Below are 24340 nucleotides of genomic sequence, written 5' to 3'. Positions count from 1 at the left end.
TTGTAGTATCTCAGAGGTTTTGGACTGAAGTGTTTTCATTCTCATTAGTTTCCATGAATTGTGTAAGTTCTTCTTTAATTTCCTGGTCGACCCAGTCATTCTTTAGCAGGATGCGCTTTACCTTCCAAGTGTTTGAATTCCTTCCAGATATTTTCTTGTGATTGAGTTCCGGTTTCAAGGCATTGTGGTCTGATAACATGCAGGGAATAATCTCAATATTGTGGTATTGGCTGAGACCTGATTTGTGAACCAATATGTGGTCTATTTTGGAGAAGGTTCTGTGTGCATTTGAGAAGAATAAGTGTTCTTTTGTTTTAGGGTGGAATGTTCTGTATATATCTATGAAGTCCATCCAGTCCAGTGTGTCATTCAGAGCTCTTGTTTCTTTGTTGATCTTCCGCTTAGGTGATCTGTCCAATGCTGAGAGTGGAGTTTTAAAATCTCCTACTCTTAATGTATTATTGTCGATATGGTTCTTTATTTTGATTAACAGCTGGCTTATGTAGTTGGCTGCTCCCATGTTGGGGGCATAGATATTTACAGTTGTTAGATTTTCTTGTTGGATAGACCCTTTAAGTATGATACAGTGTCCTGCATCTCTTAATATATGCTTTGGTTTAAATTCTAATTTGTCTGATATAAGAATTGCTACCCCAGCTTTCTTTTGAGGTCCATTGGCATGAATAATGGCTCTCCATACCCTCACTTTCAGTCTGGAGATGTCTTTAAGTTCAGAATGAGTCTCTTATAGATAGCATATGAATGGGTCCTGTCTTTGTATCCAGTCTGCAACCCTGTGCCGTTTCATGGGAGCATTTTGGCCATTCATGTTGAGAGTAAGTACTGAAAGATATGTATTTATTGACATCCTCTTGTCTGTACAATCCCTTTTTCTATGTATTGCTTTTGTAAATTTCTGATCTTTCTTTACTCTTGGGGTCTTTCTTTTGTAGAACCCTGCCCCCCTTAATATTTCTTGCAGTGCTGGCTTGGTGCTCACATATTCTTTCAGTTTCTGCCGGTCCTGGAAGACCGGTCTGCCAGTCTTTATCTCTTCATCCATTCTGAATGACAGCCTTGCTGGATAAAGTATCCTTGGCTGCATGTTCTTCTCTTTTAGTACCCTGAATATGTCTTGCCATCTCCTTCTGGCTCACCAGGTCTCTGTGGATAGGTCTGATATTCTGATGTTCCTCCCTCAGTACGTAAGAAATCTCTTCCCTCTTGCTGCTCTCAGGATGGCTTCCTTGGTTCTAAAATTTGCAATTTTTACTATTATATGCCGGGGTGTTGGTCTGTTCTCATTGATCTTGGGAAGGGTCCTCTTTGCCTCTTGGACACGAATGCTTGTTTCCTTCCCCAGATTAGAGAAGTTCTCAGCTATGATTTGCTCAAATATACTTTCTAGTCCTCTCTCTCCACCCCCTCAGGGATCCCAGTAATTCTGACATTGGAAGGTTTCATGGTGTTGTTAATCTCTCTAAGTCTGTTCTCTTGGGTTTTTAGCTGTTTGTCCCAGGCTTCCTCGATTTCCTTCCTTTCTATCAGCTTATCTTCTAGATCGCTAATTCGTTCTTCTGCCTCATTTACCCTGGCTGTTAGAGTATCCAGTTTAGACTGCATCTCATTCATAGCACCTTAAAATTCGGCCTGATTAGCTCTCATTTCTGCCCTTAGAGATTCTATATTGATGCTCATGTTTTTCTCAAGCCTCGCTGTTGACTTCATAATTGCAACCCTGAAGTCTATGTCTGACATCTTGCTTATATCCATATCCATTAGGTCTGCGGGAGAGGCCATTGTCTCTGGTTCTTTTCTTTGTTGGGCGTTCCTCCTCCTATTCATTCTGTTGAGGGGTGGTTGGGGTAATGTACAGAGTCCAAAATATCAACCACAACCCAGGCAAGATGCACCCTAGGAGAATCTGGAGCAGTCGGAAGCCACCACCAAAGAAACAAAGCTAAAATGAAACCCAAGAATAAAATTTATAACATTTAAAAATTTTAAAAAATTAAAAATTAAAAAAACGGGGGTGAGGGGGTGGCCTATAATCTCTCAGTGTGGGCAAAGTAGGGTTTTTCAGTTCTTCCTGGGTGTATTTTGTTCTGTTTGTTAGAGGACACTACTTCCCAGAGTTACAGGGAAAATAAAACTGGTATATATATAAAGGTAATACTGAATAGGGGTAAAAAGACTACATTGAAACATATATCTATATAAAAAGTATAGGTGTGAAAAAGTACAAGTTAAAAAGCTACTATGGGGGCACCTGGGTGGCTCAGTTGGTTAAGCGACTGCCTTCGGCTCAGGTCATGATCCTGGAGTCCCGGGATCAAGTCCCGCATCGGGCTCCCTGCTCCGCAGGGAGCCTGCTTCTCCCTCTGACCCTCCCCCCTCTCATGTGCTCTCTGTCTCTCTCATTCTCTCTGTCTCAGATAAATAAATAAAATCTTTAAAAAAAAAAAAGCTACTACGAAATATGTTATATTAAACATCTAGTTGAAATGAAAAAATGGTAAAAAGAAAAAAACAGAATAAAAATGATAAGGAATGAAAAAACAAAGTTGTGTCTGAAAAATACACAAGCTGTGGGGCAACACCTAGAGCTCACTATACTATTTTCCCCTGGTGTTTGGGTTTTACAGTGTTATGGGGACCCTGGGGTTGTCGTCCTCTTGTTCTACCAGCTTGTCTTCTGGTGAAGGGGACTGCCGCGCTATTTCTCAGCCAACCCTGCTTCGGCAGAGTTGCCCTGCCCCCTGTCGGGGCTGGGCTCCGTGGAAACTGTTTTTCTGAGCTTTTGTTCTCTGGCAGCTTTCCGCACCTTTTTTGAGGGTCAGAGCAAAGGAAAATGTCTGCAGGCAGACCTCTGACCCAGAGCAGAGAAATCACAGTCTGTTCTCTGAACTCTCCAGAACACACAGTCTCCATTTCTGTAAGCCCCGCTGAAAACTGCAGCCTCCCACAGGTGGTGCATGCCCCCAGTGACCCTCTTAGTGGTCGATTCAGGAGCCCCGCTTGTCTCTGCCCTTTGTGCTTCTAAAACCCTGAGCGGTCCTGGGTCCATGTGCACGCAGCCCCACAGCTCCTGGATCCTGTCCGAGCGCTGTCATAAAGCCCTTCCCAGCCCACTGCTACCGCTCTGGGAGTTATCGCCGTCCCCTGGCACAGGACGCTTTTGCACTCTGGTGTTATATCACTTTCCAGGGGCCAGCTTATGGCGGCTCCCTCCCTCTTCTGTTTATCTTCTGTTATCTGCCCGCAGAATCAGGCCTCCAGCCTTCCTACTTCAGGATGGGTGGTGATTTTCTGCTTGTAGAGATCCAGATATATATTTTCACACCTCAGGCTGATTTTGTGGGTGTTCAGAATGGCTTGGTAGATATCCACCTAAATTCAGGGACTGGCTGAAATGGAGTCCTCTACTCCTCTGCCACCTTGCCCCCTCCCTTCCTCACCAATTGCCTTTTAAATCTCCAATTGAATAATCTTAATTTTTCTATGGCATAATGATATGATCCATAGTCTTTCTAATACTGAACCACAAGACTTACTATAAGAAAGCATATGACATCATGTGATTGTGTTTCCTAACGTGGTGCTAGATTCAATTTGCAGTATGCTTTTAGAGTTTATTCAGCTATACTAATTAAGGCTATTAATTATTTTGTTCTTATTTGTCAGGATTTCTCTTTTTTTAAGTTTTTGTTTCAATTCCAGTGTAGCTAGCATATAGTGTAATATTAGTTTTAGGTGTACAGTATAGTGATTCAACACTTCTGTACATTACCCGGTGCTCATCGCAAGTGCACTCCTTAATTCCCATCACTTATTTCACCCATCCACCCACTGCTCTCCCTTCTGGTAACTATCAGTTTATTCTCTATAATTAAGAGTCTGTTTCTTGGTTTGTCTCTCTCTCTCTTTGCTTTTGCTCATTTGTTTATTAAATTCCACATATGAGTGAAATCTCGTATTTGTCTTTCTCCAATTGATTTATTTTGCTTAGCATTATACTCTCTATATTCTCTTGCTCCATCCATGTCATTGCAAATGGCAAGATTTCATTCCTTTTTTTTTTGACTGAGTAATATTCCAGTGTGTGTGTGTGTGTGTGTGTATACCACATTTTCTCTCTTCATTAATTGATGGACACTTAGGCTATTTCCGTATCTTGGATATTGCTGTTGTAAATATAAGGGTGCATTTATCCATTTGAATTAGTGTTCTTGTATTTTTTGGTAAATACCCAGTAGTACGGTTGCTGGATCATAAGATAGTTATATTTTTAAATTTTTGAGGAACCTCCATACTGTTTTCTACAGTGGCTGCACCAGTTTGCATTCCCACCAACAGTGCCCAAGTTTTCCTTTTTCTCCACATCCTCACCAATACCTGTTGTTTCTTGTGTTGTTGATTTTAGCCATTCATGTGTCTGTTGGCCATCATTCACTATGATCACCTGGGATTTATTCCTGGGTTGTAATGGTGGTTCAATATTTGGTAAACCAATCAGTGTGTTAAATCTCATCAATAAGAGAAAGGATAAAAACTACCAAAAATAAGAGAAAGGATAAGAACAATATAATCATTTCAGTAGATGTAGAAAAAACATTTGACAAAGTAAAATATCTATTCATGATAAAAACCCTCAACAAAGTAGGTTTAGAGGGAACATACCTCAACATAATAAAGACCATGTATGAAAAACCCACAGTGAACATAATCCTTAGTGGGGAAAAACTGAGAGCTTTTGTCCCTAAGGTCAGGAACAAGACAAGGATGTCCACTCTCACCACCTCTACTCAACATAGTACTGGAAGTCCTAGGCATAGCAATCAGACAACAAAATGAAATAAAAGGCATCCAAATCAGTAAGAAAGAAGTAAAACTTTAACAATTTGCAGATAACATGATACTCTGTATAGAAACCGAGGTTCACCTAGGTGGCTCAGTCGGTTAAGCCTCTGCCTTAAACTCAGGTCATGATCCCAGGATTCTGGGATCAAGCCCCACATCAGGCTCCCTGCTCAGCGGGAGTCTTCTTCTCCCTCTCCTCCCCGCTCATGCTGTCTCTTGCTATCTCTTTCCGTCTCTCTCTCTCAAATAAATGAATAAAATCTTTTTTTAAAAAAAAAGAAAACCGAAAAGGCTCTAGCAAAAAACTGCTAGAATTGATAAATGAATTTAGTCAAGTTGTAGGATACAAAATCAGTGTATAGAAATCTGTTGCATTTCTATACACCAATAATGAAACAGCACAAAGAGAAATTAAGAAAATAATCCCATTTACAATGTCTATACTACCCAAAGTAATCTACACATTTAATGCAATGCCTATCAAAATACCACCAGCATATCTCATATAGCTAGAACAAACAATCCTAAAATGTGTATGGAACCACAAAAGACCCTGAATAGCTACAGAAATCTTGAGAAAGAAAAGCAAAGCTGGAGGCATCACAATTCTGGACTTGAAGTGGTATTATAAAGCTATAGTTATCAAAGCAGTATGATACTGGCATAGAAATAGACACATAGATCAATGGAACAGAATAGAAACCCCAGAAAGGAGCCCACAACTATATGGTTAACTAATCTTTGACAAAGCAGGGAAGAATATCCAATAGGAAAAGGAAAGTCTCTTCAACAAATGGTGTTGGGAAAACTGGACAACAAGAAGCAAAAGAATGAAAGTGGACCACTTTCTGACACCATACACAAAAATACATTCAAAATGGATGAAAGACCTAAATGTGGTACCTGAAACCATCAAAACCTAGAAGAGAACACAGGTAGTAACCTCTCTAACATTGGCCATTGCAACTTCTTTCTAGATAAGTCCCCTGAGGCAAGGGAAGCAAAAGCAAAAATAAACTATTGGGACTATATCAAAGTAAAAAGCTTGTGCACAGTGAAGAAAACACTGAACAAAACTAAAAGGCAACCTATGGAATGGGAGATGATGTTTGCAAATGATATATCTGATAAAGGGTTAGTATCTAAAATATATAAAGAACTTAAAAAACTCAACACCAGAAAAACCAAATAATTCAATTAAAAAATGAGCAAAGGACATGAACAGACATTTGTGAGGTTTTTTATTAAGCTAGTTTTTGTGCCTAAAAGATTTGGTAAAACTTCCCCCTGACCTCAGTTTAGCCGTTAGTCATATTGTAAATTTAAGAGTCCTTCCATACCTTACTTGCTTTACTCCAAATGCATTCGAAATTGTCTAGTCCTTACACCCCAGTGGCAGGGCTTGGAACTAAAGGGATGATAGGGCAGTCTGACCTAGAAAGGGCCATTGCTTCTTGGCTTCTGGATTATATCTCTCTACTGATATGGTCTAAGATGTTACTGGCTTTTGGTTTCCGGTAGCCACATAATGCTGTTGGTTTTTGTTAGTCTGATAATCATCTAAAACCCTGAGTGTTTCTTAAAAACTCTGCTTAGTCAGTTGAAAACCTGACGAAACAGGTGGTTTATTGAATCTACTGACAGTCTCTCATACCATTGCCTCTTAAATTTCATGTCATTAGGTTCAGACTATTATTTTAGCTTATCTTTATTCTTTGTAAGTTTTGAACTCTGTCAGCCAATGAAATTATTGTCCTCAGTCTTACACCATCAGCAAATAGAACATTTTATTTGCTACCCCTTCTTCTTTACCACTGATAAAACTATAGTTTTGGATAGATATGAAGACAGGGCCTCTAGCTAGACACTAAAAACTGCATCCAAATAAGTATATATGATAATCTTTTAGTAAGATCATTCAAACAATTACATATTTGCGTTTATTTGTTCATCAGATAGTAATTGAACAATTTCTCTAAGCTATGAACTGTGGTAGATAATGGGAATACAAGAACTAATAAAACTTGTTTCCCCCGTTCAAGGATTCAGAGAAAAAGGACAAGAAAAAAGATTAATGAAACATGGCGTATGTTAAAGAAGTATAAAAAGCTTTAATGTCTCAAAGGATTTAAGGCCAAAGGGAAAAATGACAATTATTTCCTATATCTCATTGATCCATGTATATCTGATAGGTGATGGGTGCTGTGATATGCTACTGATATTCTGGTTTAGAAATTAAAGAATAATACCCTCAGTTGCAGAGATTGTAGCCTGTAGGAAATTCATAGCTGTCATCCCCTGACAAGGATGACTATGCTTAAGAGAGCCATGTTGGCCCACATCCAATGATCGAAGCAGAGACGTTAGAGCCTGCCCACCTTACCCAACTGGTAACAATTCTGAAGAGTCATTCTAGATTCATAATTTCCAGTAAGGTCACCTGAGGGTTCCCTTGATGCTGCCTTGCAGTATAATTTCCCCTCCCTCCCTCTGATAGAGAGATAGAGAGATAGATAGATGATAGATGAGAGAAGTGAAGTAGTAGTTATACTTTGGGGCAGTACCTGGGAGGTAGCAATGACAGGGACTTCTAAATTTTGGATGGTTTTATGGGTTTGCTTTTCTTTGTGAGAAAATTATCTGTGCACCTGTAGGGAAGTGTATTTTTAAATAACTTTCACCTCTTCATTAAGCTTTTTAACAGTAGAATTAGTCATATTCATCAGTGTCTTGTACATGTTAAGTGTCTTATTCCCTAAAATTTTGATTAGAAGTTATTAGGGAGAAATGTTATATCTCTACTGTTTAGATTTTCATTATGTGGATAGTCATTAAACATACCTCCTCTTTTATACTTAGACCTACCCAAAGAGGTTTGGTAAGTTATCTGATGGCAGAGTTGGGGAAAAAACAAAACAAAACAAAACAGGACATGAGCAACTCAGTCTTGTCTCTTTTAAGCTAACTGATCTGCTGTACACATTGTGTTTTTATCCATGCCAAATGTCTTACAAGGATAGGAACCCATATCATAGGTATTGCACTGGTCCACAAGGCCTGCTTCAGTGGGTAAATCATTCTAATCTTGGTATTCCTGATTCCTGTGCATCTAAGCAAGCGTCTTAATTAAAAGGGAGAGTCTCAGACAAAGACTTGGGTGCAGATAGTTTATATGGGAGGGAACTCCAGGAGCAGGAGTAAAGGAATGAATAGAATGGGACAGTGGAGGAAGAAAAATCAGTAAGAAATGTGTTACTGAACTGATAACTGGTGTGCTCAATCTCTTTGGTGGCCTTCTGAGAAACTCTGTAGAGTATATTTAGAATTATCCTTCCACCATGCAGCATTTATCCACCAACTTGTATCTTAGTTGGTTGAGGGTTTAGTCCTAGGAACTTCCACACCTCCTGGCTGCCCTACTGGACTGCTGAGTAATTAGGTAAGGGCTTTGCAGAAAAGTGGGTGATTGAGGTAGGATGTTAAGATAAAAAAGTACTTAAAACAGGTGCAGCTAAAGTTGGAGGTGAAGAGGGTTGGCCTGGGGCACCAAAAGCCTCTGCTATAACCACCTTCCCCAATATCAGATTTGATAGTAATAAGGCAGATATTTTGTTCTCCTTATACCTCACTCCTCCTTGTCTATTTTTGAATAGGTTTAGGATTGCAAGCAGGTGAGCAGTGTTGTTGTTGTTATTTGATTTGAATTTCTTAAAATTCTAACAACAGCAACCCAAGATTTATTTCTAATTGTTATAGTACAACTAAACCAAATTTTAAGATGTTTTACACCTCCAACAATACAAAATAAATATGTATTAGGTTAATTATTCCAGCATTATTTGCAATTGCAAAAAACTAAATTCCCATTCATAGAAGATGACCAAATAAACTATTAATAGTACATCTATGCAGTGGAATATTATGAAGTCATAGAAAAGAATGAGGACTATCTCCATGAATTGATATGGCATGGTTTTCAGGATATATTGTTAAGTAAAAAAACTAAAGTTAAAAAAAGCATTTATTACATGATACCTTTGTGTAAGGAAGAGATGAGGGTAAAAATATATCTGTATATTCTTGCAAGAAGAATCACAGGAATGGTGAACAAACTAATAAGATTGTTATTTATGAGGGTGGCTAATAACACTGTGGAATGGAAAGGAGAGTGAGTGACAGCTCTTTGAGTATGTTTTTGAACAGTTTTTACCTTTGAAAGTTTGTTAATATATTACATCTTGGAAAATAAAATTAAATCAACAGGATGGGTTAAAAAACCTAAAAGGAAATTGAAACAGAAATATAACTTTTTTCATGTGAATAGCATAATTTCAAGAGAAGAAAAATAAAACTAATCAAAATAATTTGAAACACAGTACTGTGACTATATGCCTTCAATCTAAGTACAAAATCAAACTAGAAAGAAATCTTGAACTCTTCAATGTAAATTTGTTTTCCATAATGACATAGGTATAGCAATTCTGAAACTATTTTATATATCTTTCAGAAACGAAAAAATAAAATATTGATATTTCAGGAAGCCAGGGTCTCTCGTTTTTAGGATAAAAGAAATATAACATGAATTAGGAGAAGGCAAGACAAAAAATACATGGCATTGAATTTGAGTGAGAAATTCCAGTGTGATAATTAGTGCTCAGATACTGGTTTCTAAGTACCATTCCACATTAAAAAGGAAAATAGTTGGTTCCAGGGCTGGGGTAAGGAAAATACAAGATGCATCTGGGCCATCTTTTTGTGCCATAAATTAAGGAAGCACTTAAGAAGACATAATGACATTTCAAAAAAATACAGAAACCAGACTGAAGGAGCTCAGGCTAGTCAAATTTGGGAAAATTGAGCAATAAAATGAATCATGACAGAAATTAAGTATAACCCATTATATACAATGAGAATTCACTAGTCCATACTAACAAACACACACACTCAAATAAATAAACAGGGAGAAGGAAAAGCTCTCCCTTGAAAGACAATGCCAGTTAATATAGAGGCAAATGACAGAAGTAGGCAATGGCCATTTTGCAACCTTACTGTAATTATTGATTCAGACAAGAGTCATCAGTGGATGTTAATGCTGTTAGCTGGACATTTGGATAACAGGATATTTACCTAGTCTAAAAAATCTCTTCCCTCTGATTTCTGATTAATTACAAAATAAATTTATAGTGGAGAAACTTGGGGGATCCACCCATTCCAAGTGATCAATGTTAACATCACTAATAATGAGAAAGACAACATGTAGCTCCTGATATGAAACACTAGAAACAAGACAAAATACATGTAGTTTCCCTGACATAAGTGCATAACCTGAATCACAGAAACATAAACTGAGGGTCATTCTACAAAATAATTGGTCTATATTCTACTCTATAGTTTTGGGGAACTGCTTTATATAAAAAGAGACTAAAGAGACGTGATACCTAAATGCAGTGGCCATCTAGGACAGGGTCCAGAACCACGAGGGAACAACAATATAAAGCATGTTATTAGTGCAGTTCGCACAGTTTGAATATGTACATAGGCACAATATATTAGATAACAATATTGCATTAGTATTAAGATCCTGAATTTGTTGCTAGTATTAAGAGAATGTGCTTTTTCTTAAAGCTATATGTGCTAAAGTATTAAGGGGTAACGCATCATGTTGCTGACAAATGATTAAATTCAGTAACTCAGCACATCTAATATATAACAGTCAAATGCATTACACTATAATAGCATAATATATATATATTCTTTTTAGTGTGAAATATATTTGTTAATATCTTATATATGAGGGAAGTAAATGCGGCAAAGTATGTTAATATAGAATCTAGGTGAAGGTTATTTGGGAATTCATTTTATTATTCATGCAACATTTATGTAAGTGTGAAGAGTTTTTCAAAATAAAACAGAAAAATTAAAATACTTTAGTAACATTAATTTGTAAATTAACATTTAAAATGTGTTTTTCATAAATTCTCTCACTGCTTTTTGAAACACAAAAGAACATTATGCCTGGGACTTAATATATTCTGTAATAATTGGTGCATACTCAGTATCTAAAAAACTAGAAAAAATAATTTGTGCCCAATATACTCTAATTGGCTAAATTTTGTGACTCATGCATCCATTCCTAGAATATGAGCCCAAATAAGGGTTATTCCTCAAGCCTATATGCATAACTTGTGCCAAACTAAAAAAAAAAAAAAAAGGCATTTCTCTCTAAATTGGGACACTTACTTTGATCAGTAATTCTATTTTTATTACATTTTTTCATTTAATGATGAATGATTAGAGGAGCTGTTAGTTGGCATTGGCCATAATTTAAAAAAAAATTAATCTACAGAATAAATTCTAGATAAATTCAAAAGATAACATAGATTTCTCAAAAATTAATTTAATCTCCCTTAACCAAGATGCTTTAAGTTAAAGACCTGGATGAATTAAATATGATTTCTGTACCATCTATAGAAGATTTTTCAAAATGCTTTGAAGTGTACTTATGACTAGATAAAGTGTTTTTTAATCCCATTGATCAAAATTTTAATATATATTTAGATGCTGATGCCTAATGGAACAAACTAGAACTCCTTGTTGGGAAAAAATAGCTATATAGAATTTGGCTGGAAAATCACAAGACTAGATAGTCCTATGTAAAGTATTTTTGATACCTTTTAGAAGTATGCTTTCTGGACTTAGGATTCCAAGCATATAGAGTAGATCTACTCATCCTATTCTTCTCACTCAATTCAATATACCCCTGGGTATTATATATAAACAAACATAATAATACTCTAAAAGAATGAAGTATGATAAATCTCCTAGGGATTTCAGGACCTGAGGAATGGAAGGATGGTGAGTTCTCTGGGTTTTCTTTTTGCCTCATACATCCCACAGTTGAAGCTCTAGAAGCTAGCAACCTGTAAACACTAATGGGTGCAGATAAAAAAAAAATATCACAGGGTGGATTATACCCACAGCCTCACCCATAACTAATTTAGATGATTTAGATGATGAGAATTCAGACTTTTAAGGTGAGAAGATCTAGATGAAAATTTGGAATTGAGTTGATACTGTAATGGGTTGATATTTTGGGGGGCCTTGGGATAGAGTGAATGTATTTTGTGTGGGCTGGACATGTATCTTTGGCAGCCAAAGCTTGGACTATTGTAGACAGAATAATAGCCCCCCAGTGAGGTCCAGGTTCTAGTGGTGTATAACCTGACAATATCTTACCTTATATGGCAAAGGAGACTTTGCAAAAGTATTTAAAATAGGAACTTTTAAATGAGCAGATTGTTGTGGCTTTTGGGTGGGCTTAATGCAATCACAGTGGATCCTTATAAGGGAAAGAGGGTGGCAGAAGAGTCATAATTAGATATAGAGATAATAACGGAACCAGCCAGCCAAGGTGATGTGATTACTGACTGAGACCACAAGCCAAGTTATCAGGGAAGCCTCTAGAAGCTAGAAAGGGCAAGAAAATGGATTATCCTCTAGAGCCTCGAAGAAACACAATCCTGCTGACATCTTGATCAGCCCAGTAAGACCCATTTTGGAGTTCTGACATCCAGAGCTATAAGAAAATATAGCAGTAAGTGATAGAACTGAAAGGAGAAAGAAACAAAACACATTTATAGTTGGAAACTTCAATACTGTTTCTCTTAAAAATGGATAGAATGATTACACAGAAAATCAGCAAGGATATAGAAGAGCCCAGTAACACTAGAAACAGAATCTAATTGACATTTATACAAAACTGAACACAACAACAGCAAAATATACATTCTTTTCAAGTCTCCATGGAACATATATCTCTATAGATGATATTTGGGGCCATAAAACAAACAAATTTAGAATTGAAATCGTGTTCCTTAACCACAGTGCAATGGAAAAGAAATGCATACAGAAAGATAACAGGAAAGTCTCCAAATACTTGACAACTGAGCAACACACTTCTAAATTATCCATAGGTCAAAGTATCAAGGGCAATAAAAAATTGATAAACAGAATACAAATAAAAATGCAGCACTCTAAAATTTGTGGGACACAGCTAAAGCAGTGCTGAAAGGGAATCTTATAGTAAGTATAATATAGTAAGTAAGTAAATGTGTATATCAGAAAAGAGGAAAAATCCCAAGTCAGTACTTTAGGCTTTCTCTTCAAGAACCTAGGAAAAGAAGAATATACCCACAAATAGCAGAAAGAAGAAAATACTAAAGAGAAGGAAACAATGAAATTGATTTTTTCTGTTGTTTTTGTTTTCAATGAAACAAAAAGCTAGTTTTTTGAAAAGATCAAAAAAATTGACAGACTTCTAGCAAGACTAACAAAAAATAGAGAGGACATAAATTACTAATATCAGCAATGACAGGGCATACCACTACAGACTCTATAGGTTTAAAAAGGGTGATGGTATATTACAAATAAGTGTACACACATAAATTTCACAAATTAAATGAAATGGACCTCTCCCTCAAAACACACAAACTACCACAACTCACCCATTATGAAATACATAGTTTGAATAGCCCTATAATTTACAAGGAAACTGAATTAGTTTTCAAACAACTTACCACACAGAAAATCTCAGGACCAAATAACTTTAATGAAGAATTCTAACTAACATTTAAAGAACATTTAACAGCAATCTTATACAATTCTTTCAGAAAAGAAACAGAAGATGAAGAAACACTTTCCAATCCATTTTAACAAGCTAGTATTAACCTGACATGCAGTCAAAAGAAAGTACAAATATATATATATATACTTGATGAATACAGACACAAAAATCCTTAACAAAATATTAGCAAATAGAATGCAAAATGTATACAGAGAATTTTAACCTGTAACAAAGTAGGGTTTATTCCAGAAATATGAGGTTGGTTCGGTATTCAAAAATTAATCAGTGTAGGGGCACCTGGCTGGCTTAGTCAGTAGAGCATGTGATTCTTGATCTCAGGGTTGTGGGTTCGAGCCCCACGTTGAGTGTAGAGATTACTTAAAAATCTTTTAAAAAATTAATATAATTCAGGCTAAAGAAGAAAAAATGATTATATAAATCATGCAGAAAAAGCGTTTGACAGAAGTCAACACTCATTTATGATAAAAACTCTCTGTGAATTAGGAATAGAGGAGAGCTTTCTCCACCTCATAAAAACTTACAGCTAACATGCTTAATGGAAAAATACTAAATGCTTTCCTATTAAGACTGGGGAAAAAGCAAGGATGTCCATTCTCCCCATTCTTACTGAACAGGGTGATGGAAGTTCTAGCCAGCACAAGGCAAGAAATGGAAATAAAAGGTGTAGAGATAAGAAATGAAATGAAACTATTTTTATTTGCAGATGATATGGTTGTGTACTTATAAGTTATTTAAAAGAATCTTCCTAGAATTATTAAATGAGTTCAACATGTTCATGGGATATAAGATAAACACAGAAAAATCAACTCCACCTCTTTATACTAGCAATGAACATTTTAAACATTGAAATTAAAAATAGAATCCCAATTATAAGTGCTCAAAAAATATTTAGTTGAAAATTGAACAAAACATATCCATGACTTTTATGCTTACAATGACACATTGTTTGTGAAAGAAATCAAAGATCTAAATAAAAGGAAAGACATACCATATCCATAGATTGGAAGGCTCAGAATAGCAAAGAAGTCCATTTCCCCCTAGGTTTAAGGCAATTCCTGTCAAGATCTCAGGAAGATTTTTTTTTTTTGTAGATACAGACAAGATTATTCTAAAATGTATATGGAAAGGTGAAGGTACTAGATTAGCTAAGACCATTTTGAAAAAACATTTGGGAGGAATCAGTCTATTTCAAACCTTACTATATAACTTCAGGTTTCAAGACTGTGACATAGGGGTGCCTGGGTGGCTCAGATGGTTAAGCGTCTGCCTTCGGCTCAGGTCATGATCCCAGGATCCTGGGATCGAGCCCCACATCGGGCTACCTGCTTGGTGGGCAGCCTGCTTCTCCCTCTCCCTCTACTGTTCCTTCTACTGTGCTCTCTCGCTCTCTCTGTCAAAAAAAAAAAAAAAAAAAAAGACTGTGACATAGATCACATAATCAATGGAACATAATAGAGAATCCATAAATAAAGCAACACAAATATACCCAACTGAACTGGGCATCCATGTGTGGGGGGAAGGAGGAGGAGGATCCATCAAAGTCTTACACAAAACTAAGAATGGGTCATAGACTTAATATAAAACTTAAAACTATAAAACTTCTAGGAAAAAAATCATAGAAAACTTTAGAATTTAAGACGAGGCAAAGCATTTTTATACTTGATACCAAAAGCATGATCCATAAAAGGAAAATTGGGCAAATTATACTTTATCAAAACTAAAAGCTTTTGGTTTGTTAAAGACCCTGTTAATATGATTAAAAGCTAAGCTATGGAGTTGGAGAAAATATTTGCCACTTATCTGACAAAGTTTTAGTACCTAGAATATATAAAGAACTTAGAACTCAACACTTAAAAGACAAACAGAACATGAGCAAAAGACATGATGAGACATTTCAGTGAAGAACATAATATAGATAGCAAATAAGCACATGAAAATATGTTCAACATCTTTACTCACGAGGGAAATGTAAATTAAGTCACAAGAGTATATCATTACACACATTTCAGAATGGCTGAAATTACAAAAAATGTCACAGTATCAAATGCTGGCAAAGATGTGGAGAAATTCATACATTGATGGTGGGACTATGGGATGCTATAGCCACTTTAGAAAAGGTTAGATTTTTCTAAACTTGCTAATTGAACTCTTAATTTTGGAATAGTTGTATATATGCCTGAGTTGAACAAAATAATATAAGGAGATTTGTTGTAATCTTTACTTTGTTTAGGTATATTTTTAATTTTCGAATTGGTTCCATAAAATATTCATTATTCAAATAAAATATATGGAGCAAAATCTATCATTAGATTGACTTTTTTTGTTCTTGATAGAAAAAAGTAAAATGTATAAATAAACAGAATAACAAATAGAATGTATATTTTACTGTTATTGGGTGGAAAGTTTTAAAGATGTCAAGTAAGTCTGATAATTTTAAAGTTCTCTTGTTAGGTACATACCAATTTGGGATTCGTAATTCTGGATGGATTGACTTCTTTATTAATAGCTAATCTCCCTCTTGTACCTAATAATAATCATTGTTCTGATCCTAGGATGGCAAAGTTGGTTTGACATTTAGAAATAAATCAATATATTGGGGTGCCTGGGTGGCTCAGTCAGTTAAGCATCTGACTCTTGATTTCGGCTCAAGGTTGTTAGATTAAGCCCCGTGTGGGGCTGCATGCTGGGCATGGAGCCTGCTTAAAATTCTCTCTTTTCCTCTTCCCCTCTCTCCCCTGCTTGCATGTGCCCTCTGTCTCAAAAAATAGAAAGAAATCAATGTAAGCAGTATATTGCCAAATAAAGGAGACAGCCCGTATATTCATCCATAAAAGATGCAGAAAAAAACATATGATAAAATTCAACAGACATTTATGATCTTAAAAACCCTCTGGTAACTAGGAATAGAAGGACATGTCCTTAACCTGATAAAGGGCATCTATGAAAGGCCCACAACTAACACTTAATGGTGAAAGATGAAATATTTTCTCCCTAGGATAGGGAACAAGCCATGCATATCTCCTTTCACCATTTCTATTTAATACTATACTAAAGATTTTAGCCACCATGAGATGATAAGAAGGCATAATGATTAAAAATAAAGGAAAACTCATTGTTTACAGATGACATGATTTTGTACATAGAAAACACTACAGAATCATGAAAGAGAATTCATAGAACTAATATGTTAATTTGTTGAGTGAGGGGATCTAGTCTCATTATATATAGCCATTGTATTTTTATGTACTAATAAACATTTGGATAATTGAATTTTTAAAAATCCACAAGGTCATACACAATAAAACACCTAGATTATATTTAATGGCAAGGCATGCATTACCTTCAGTTGTTGAGAGAAATGAAAGAACATCTAAATAAGTGGAGCAAAATATTGTGTTCATGGGTTTGGAGAATGAATATTTTTGAAATGTCTATGTCTAAATATTTCTAAAAATTCAGCACATTCTCAATCAAAATTTGACTTCTGAATATCTGCACGTGTGCGTGCGCACACACACAATGAAAATTTATATGCACAGAGTGATTTGAGTAAGAATGTTAATAGCAGCTTTTTCATGAAAGCCAAAGTCTGGAAGAACCCAAGTGCCTATCTACAAGAGAATGGGTAAATATATTATAGTATATTTTCATAGTGGTATACTAATTCAGCAATATACAAGGAGAAAATTACTGAAAGACAAAATCATGGATGAATCTAAAACAGAAACATTAAATTGAGCAAAATAAAGGCAGAGACAAAAGAATACATGCTCTATTATTTCATTTATATGAAGTCCAAGAGCAGGCGAAACTAAGCTGTGTTAATTAAAATCAAAAGTGGGGGATGCCTGGGTGGCTCAGTTGTCTGCCTTCAGCTCAGGTCATGATCCCAGGGTCCTGAGATTGAGTTCCCCATTGGCCTCCTTGCTCAGCCGGGACCCTGCTTCTCTCTCCCCACTCCCCCTGCTTGTGCTCTCCCTCTCTCTCTCTGTCAAATAAATAAATAAAATCTTCAAAAAAATCAAAAGTGATTGCTTCTGGGATAACGGTCTTTAAAGGGACAGAAGAGGATTTTCTGGGGTAATAAAAACATTCTGTATTTTGTTTCAAATGTTCATTATATGGGTGTATGCAATTGTAAAAATTCATCAGACTGAATGGTTAAGATCTCTGCATTTTATGTTAATTATTATACTTCAGTAAATTAATGTTACCGAGGCTATTATTGACCAATTCATTGGCCTCATGAATTTTGAATTGTGAGAAGAAAATATTCTGGGAATTTATTTTTTTACAAAGATTTTATTTATTTGAGAAAGAGAGTGAGAGAGAGCATGAGCAGGGGGGAGGGGTGGAGGGAGAGGGAGAAGCAAGGAGCCTGATGTGGGGCTTGATCCCAGGACCCTGGGATCATGACCTGAGCCCAAGTGCCCCTATTTGGGGAATTTAAAAAATTCATCAACTTTGTCTATGTAAGTCATAGAGGGCAAGTCAAGTTTTTCAAAAAAGAACTGATTTTTTGGACACAGGACATTGGCAGAGAAAAGTTTGTGAAAAAGTGCCCACTTATAAACATTGCATGAGAATTGCTTTCCTCTCCAGGGTTGTTCCAACTGCCTTGAGGCTGTATGGTTAGAATTCAAAATATCAGACAGGAATGTCCTTGACACAGTTATGATGATCTCCATCATTACTTCAGCAAGAGTAATTTTTTAGTGTCTTTTTTCGTTCTCTTTAAATTATGCTGTTAGCTTTAGGCCTCAGGGCAGAAGTACAGTAAAATGAGTAACTAATTGAACAGACAGACAGCAGTATTCACGGACGATCACAATGAACTAGCACAGAAAACTGCCTTCTCAGTATAAGTATTGGTTAGATTAGGAAAGATGTTTACCTTCAGATTAAAGGTTCATCAAGGACAGGAATTTGTCTTTTATTGCACATAACATCTTTTTTCACAGTGTTAAACACAAATGTGTTAAAACACTCCCTGTTTTAATATAAGCAGAAGCTGTGCTATCTAGATATACTCCATGGGGTTATATCAGTTAGTTAAATATTGCCATAATGGTGTTGTGTAACACACCACCCCGAAACTCACTGGCTTAAAACAGCAATCATTTATTCTCATGGATCTGCTCTGCTGACTCATAAACCTACAGGGAAGAAACTGCAAAGTCACATGGCATAGGGTTTGGATACCAGGAAGAGTGAAGCTTTAGAGCCAATGATGTAATCTACTGCATGGGGATCTTGAATTTTAAATAAAAATTCTAAGAAGCTTGTTGGTGAAGTATGATTGTGAGAGCATATTGCCCTACTGAATCACCTTGATGATATATCAAAGTAAACCAAGATCCTTCAAAATTATTGCCTGAAATATAGTCTTACCTAGAGAATGAATTCTTCTCTTTCACTATTTTTCTATAGATCAATGTGTAGATAATTGACATTTAAACAACCCTGAATCTTTCTACCCATGAACACAGTATACCTCCAGTATAGAGTAAGGTTCCTATTGCTTTTTGTTTTTAATTTTAGACTTCATTTGAAACTCAATTATAGAGAGCCATCTCTTTCTCTCTTTAGAGGAAAAAGCATTTTGATTATTGAGACATGTAAATAATTTTACTCCTTAATATATTACCAAGGTGGAACACCGGGTCTCTTGGGTAATAAGCTGTCTAAATTAAGTAGGTTTGGGTTGAGTGTACTGAAAAATAAGGAAGCTTAATAGTGCAGGTCCTGGCAACTAAACTTCAATCCCATTGCTAACACCTACCCCATCTCAAATAAAAACTGACAGCATTAAGAGTGATAGGTAAATGCTTGAAAGGGCAGAGTGATAAGGCAACTAAAGTAGTATGATGGTTTTTGATCTTACACATGATCAGCTTCAGAACTTATTAAAAATTCCTTATCAGTATGCAGTGCCTTATGTACCAAACTTTGTATACATAATCTTCATTCTTCCTTGAGGTGATAAATCCCCCTCCCTACTTTCCTATTTCCCTGCCAACCCAGATTAATATTCTAAAGTTAGATTAGGTATGGGATTGCAAAGATCTAGACTTAAATTGAAGAAATTTTTTTAAAGCCTCAGACTTTCGAATTTTCATAACACTTGAAAACTTGCACACAGCTCGGCCTTTTTCCAAAAATTGTCAGGATACCTGAGGATCAATCTAGTTAACTCTCTGTCTTGATGACTATAGGATTCTAGTGGATAAGTCAGAGAACTGATGGATCTGGGTCCCTTAGGACATTAGAAATGACAGCCGTCTTCCCTAACTACCAAAGTTTGTGTTTTTACCCAGATGAATGAAGGAATATAATTGTAATCTCTAGGGAGTCCAACCTTTGCAAGTATATGTGAAGTGTTCATCCTATCTTAAGGTTGAGAAAATGGACCTTTGCCACATCACAAATCACATTAAGAGGGGGGAGAAGACAGCAGTAAGTGATATGGTGTCACCCAATATTTCCAACTGCAACAATATAGGATTTTGAAGAATTGCTTGTAAGGCTGTCCCAGCATGATGACTGTGACTTGCTCTAGCAGGAGCTGTTCCTCAGAAGTAGTGCCAAGGGAGAAGTACCAGGCAAATCAGCTACCTAGGAATGTGGAACTCTCCACAATTCATAGAGAAGCATTTTAGAGCTGTCTTCCAGAGTGGCACATGGGAACTCCCGACGTTAGGAATTTCCTATGTCTGAAAGGTCTTGGAAACTGTAACTCACCAGAGATATTAATGACAAAAGCCCCTCAAAAATGAGTGGAGCTGCTAAAAATCACAGATACTGAAACAAAATGCTACTTTGGAGAACAGTTCACTGACAGGAACTATCACCAGAATTTCTTTTTGGCAAGAATCATCCCTGGGAACATAAAATGACTTTTAACTTAGGGAACTCAAGGTCTCTGGTTTTCTCTGGCATCAAAACATGCATTAGTATCTTTCCTCATGCATAAGGGGATTTGATTTTAGATTGGTCTATCAATAGAGTTCACAATAAGAAGGAATAACAGTTTTTCACAAAAACCAACTTAAAATTGGAAGTGCCCAAACCTTACATGTGGACTAACCAGTTATGGTAATCTTGAATTCCAACCCATATTTTAGATCCCAGTTGAGTCTGAGAATGAGGGGTTATACACGGGCGGATATGTCATGGACCTACAAAATGGGCTTGTCTTTGTTTATTTCTCTTAGGTTTTTAGGCTTTCATTGAAATGCACATTTGATAATAGAGTATATTGGCTGCATACTGATATTCCGCTTAATGAGAGAGAATAGAGTAGAAGATGATAGCTGTAGTAAGAAGAATTTACTTTGATAAATGTGGATGTCACTAATGCAAATTTAATTTGAATTGATGAATTTTTTGAACTTGGTGTTTTGCCTGATCTCTAATAGAATGTATAGGGATATAAGAATTTGTAACAGAATAATATTTTGTCCCTTTTTAGATTTCATTTAACTTCCTCATATAAGACTTGTATTTAAATAGAAGCCAATGTGTTTCCTATTGTCCATATTATACAGCTAACAGCCGTAATGAATCTAGTAATCATGATATTGTATCTGCTAACATGGGTAAAGATTAAAATCTGTTCTCACAAAAATAAAATCTGAATATTCTATTTTGTTCAACCTTCAAGTAATTGTTTAGGATCAAGAAGTCCCATGTACACTTGGGCCTGGGGTACATTTTGAACCTCTGGGCATCTCTCAGTCTATCCTGGGAATGTGAGTTACCTGGATTTTCTGAAAGCGCTGTTGTCTTATTTTCTAGCCTTTGTGGGCACCATTTTCATAGTATAAACAATATATCTGAGTGCCAGTGTGTTATTTTATACCTTCTGGATTTCTTAAGGAGAAAATAGGCAAATAGTATTTGGATAATAGTTATGAATCTGTGGTTATTGATGGAAAAGTAAATCTGAGTGCCATTCCAAAAATGTCGACATCAACTACAATAGGAGGTCACACTCATCTTCTCCCCAGTTGTAAGATGGTTTCCCTGTCACAGATAGGGTCTCAAGAAGAGTGAGGTGCACAAAAACAAGGGGCCAAAATAGGAGCAACAGGGGTTAGGGAAAGAACAGTGAAATAAGGTAAAGATTATGAAGCCAAAATGAACGGGGAGATTTATGAGCACTGATTTATGAAAAGCAATGATGTCTGGTAATCAAGTGGAGTTTTCTCTTTATTTTTACCACCTGGTCTTTTCCTTCAGCCGGCACTGCTGCTCTTCTTGCCACGATGGGGTCTTGTTGATACATACCAGACATAGATGATTTAAGTGGGGGTTTACAACCCTATTTGGAGGTACTCAATACTTTATTGAGATCAGCTGAGGAAGGAGGGAGGGGAAAGGAGGAAAAGGAAACTCCTGAGATGGAAATAGGGGTTTTGGTGACACATATCTGGTAAGCAAATTAATTATGTAGAGGGAACTGGCTCTTAGGCATTTTGCTATCAAGCTTCCTATTTTTTTTTAAATTAAAATCCTTCACAAAAACCTTTTCTATAATGTTTTCCTCCAAATAAATTGAATTTGTAATGCTCTAAGCTGTCAAGGAATACATTTTGGAAGTTACTTACATTTTTATAAAATGCAGTTGATACATGAAAATAAAACTAGATTACTGCTTATTCTTTTCTTTCATGTGAATTCTAAACTTCTAGAATTAGTCATATTTATTTGGTTGGTACAAATTAATAACTCACTCTTAAACCACCGTATTGAATTTTCTTGAGTGGCCAACTATTACAACAATATGCACTGTAATAATCAACCACACATACCTTTGTGACATTTCATAATAAGCATTTATTTCTCAGGTGTCTGAGGGTAGGCTGTAGGTTGGCTGATATAGGTGGCTAAGCTTCAGTGTCATGATTTTGCTGGGGTAGCTCAGCTCCATCTTTCGTCCCAAAGGTGAAATCATTTTTCATATGTCGGTCGTTCCCTTCCTGAGGTCGATAGGCTAACCTGGGCATGTTTTCTCATGATAGTAGCAGAAGTGCAAGAGACTAAGCCCAATTATAAAAGAGCTTATCTAAACGTTGCACACGTAAATTCTGCTGTCCTTCCATTAGCCAACATAAGTTATATATAGGCCTAATGCAAAAGCAAGGGTGGGGAAATAGACTTCAAGTCTTTAACAGGAAGAACTACAAAGTCACATGGAAAATGGCCTGGAATCAAAGAGGAAGAAAGAATTGGGGCCATTAATATAATCTAACATATTTTGTAAACCCAAATGTGACATTTCCCCATTTCTCTTTTCAGATGTACATGCATAGGTATTTACACACAAATATATACATAATGTATGTGTGTGTATATAATATATACACAGTATCTTTAAAGATTAGTGTTTTTCTTTTTCAACATTTCCTTAGTGATTCGGGGTCTTTTCTGATTCCATACAAATCTTAGGATTATTTGTTCCAGCACTTTGAAAAATGTCATTGGAATTTTGATTGGGATGGCATTGAAGGTATAGATTGCTCTGGGCAGCATAGACATTTTAATAATGTTTATTCTTCCGATCCATGAGCATGGAATGTTTTTCCATCTTTCTGTGTCTTCTTCAATCTCTTTCACGAGTATTTCTGTAGTTCCTGTAGATCCTTTACCACTTTGGTTAGGTTTATTCCAAGATATCTTATGGTTTTGGGTGCTATTATAAATGGAATTGATTCTCTAATTTCTCTTTCTACAGTTGCATTTTTAGTGATTAGGAAAGCAACTGATTTCTGTGCATTCATTTTGTATCCTGCCACATTACTGAATTGTTGTATGAGTTCTAGTCATTTAGGGGTGGAGTCTTTTGGATTTTCCGCAGAAAGTATCATGTCATCTGTGAAGAGAGAGAGTTTGACTTCTTCTTTGACAATTTGAATGCATTTTATTTCTTTTTGTTGTCTGATTCCTGTTGCTAGGACTTCTAGTACTATGTTGAACAATAGTGGCGAGAGTGGGCTTCCTTGTCATATTCCTGATCTTAAGGGAAAGGCTCTCAGCTTTTCCCCATTGAGGATGATGTTCCCTGTGGGTTTCTCATAGATGGATTTTATGAACTTGAGGAATGTTCCCTCTATCCCTATACTCTGAAGAGTTTTAATCAGGAAAGGATGCTGTATTTTGTCAAATGCTTTTTCTACATCAATTGAGAGGACCATATGGTTCTTCTCTCTCCCTTATTATTGTGTTCTATCACATTGATCGATTTGCAAATGTTGAACCACCCTTGCATCTGGGGATAAGTCCCACTTGGTCATGGTAGATGATCCTTTTAATGTATTGTTGGATCCTATTAACTAGGATTTTGTTGAGGATTTTGGAATCCATATTCATCAGGGATATCGGTCTGAAATTCTCCTTTTTGATGGGGTCTTTGCCTCCTAGAATGAGTCTGGAAGCTTTCCTTCTGTTTCTATTTTTGAAACAGCTTCAGGAGAATAGGTATTATTTCTTCTTTGAATGTTTGATAGAATTCCCCAGGGCATCCATCAGGCCCTGGACTCTTGTTTTTTGGGAGGTTTTTGATCACTGCTTCTATCTCATTACTGGTTATTGGCCTATTAAGGTTGTCAATTTCTTCCTGTTTCAGTCTTGGTAGTTTATAGGCTTCCAGGAAGGCATCCATTTCTTCCAGGTTGCTTAATTTATTGGCATATAGTTGTTGATAATAATTTCTAATAATTGTTTCTATTTCCTTGGTGTTAGTCGTGATCTCTCGCCTTTCACTCATAATTTTATTAATTTGGGTCCTTTCTCTTTTCTTTTGGATAAGTCTGGCCAGTGGTTTATTGATCTTAT

Source organism: Mirounga angustirostris, unplaced genomic scaffold, assembly GCF_029215605.1.
Source record: "Mirounga angustirostris isolate CCGP_5_RB_7025 unplaced genomic scaffold, mMirAng1.0.hap1 SCAF_11, whole genome shotgun sequence".
NCBI classification, from domain to species: Eukaryota; Metazoa; Chordata; class Mammalia; order Carnivora; family Phocidae; genus Mirounga; species Mirounga angustirostris.
The sequence above is the reverse complement of the archived record's forward strand: the minus strand, read 5'-3'. Positions refer to the sequence as shown.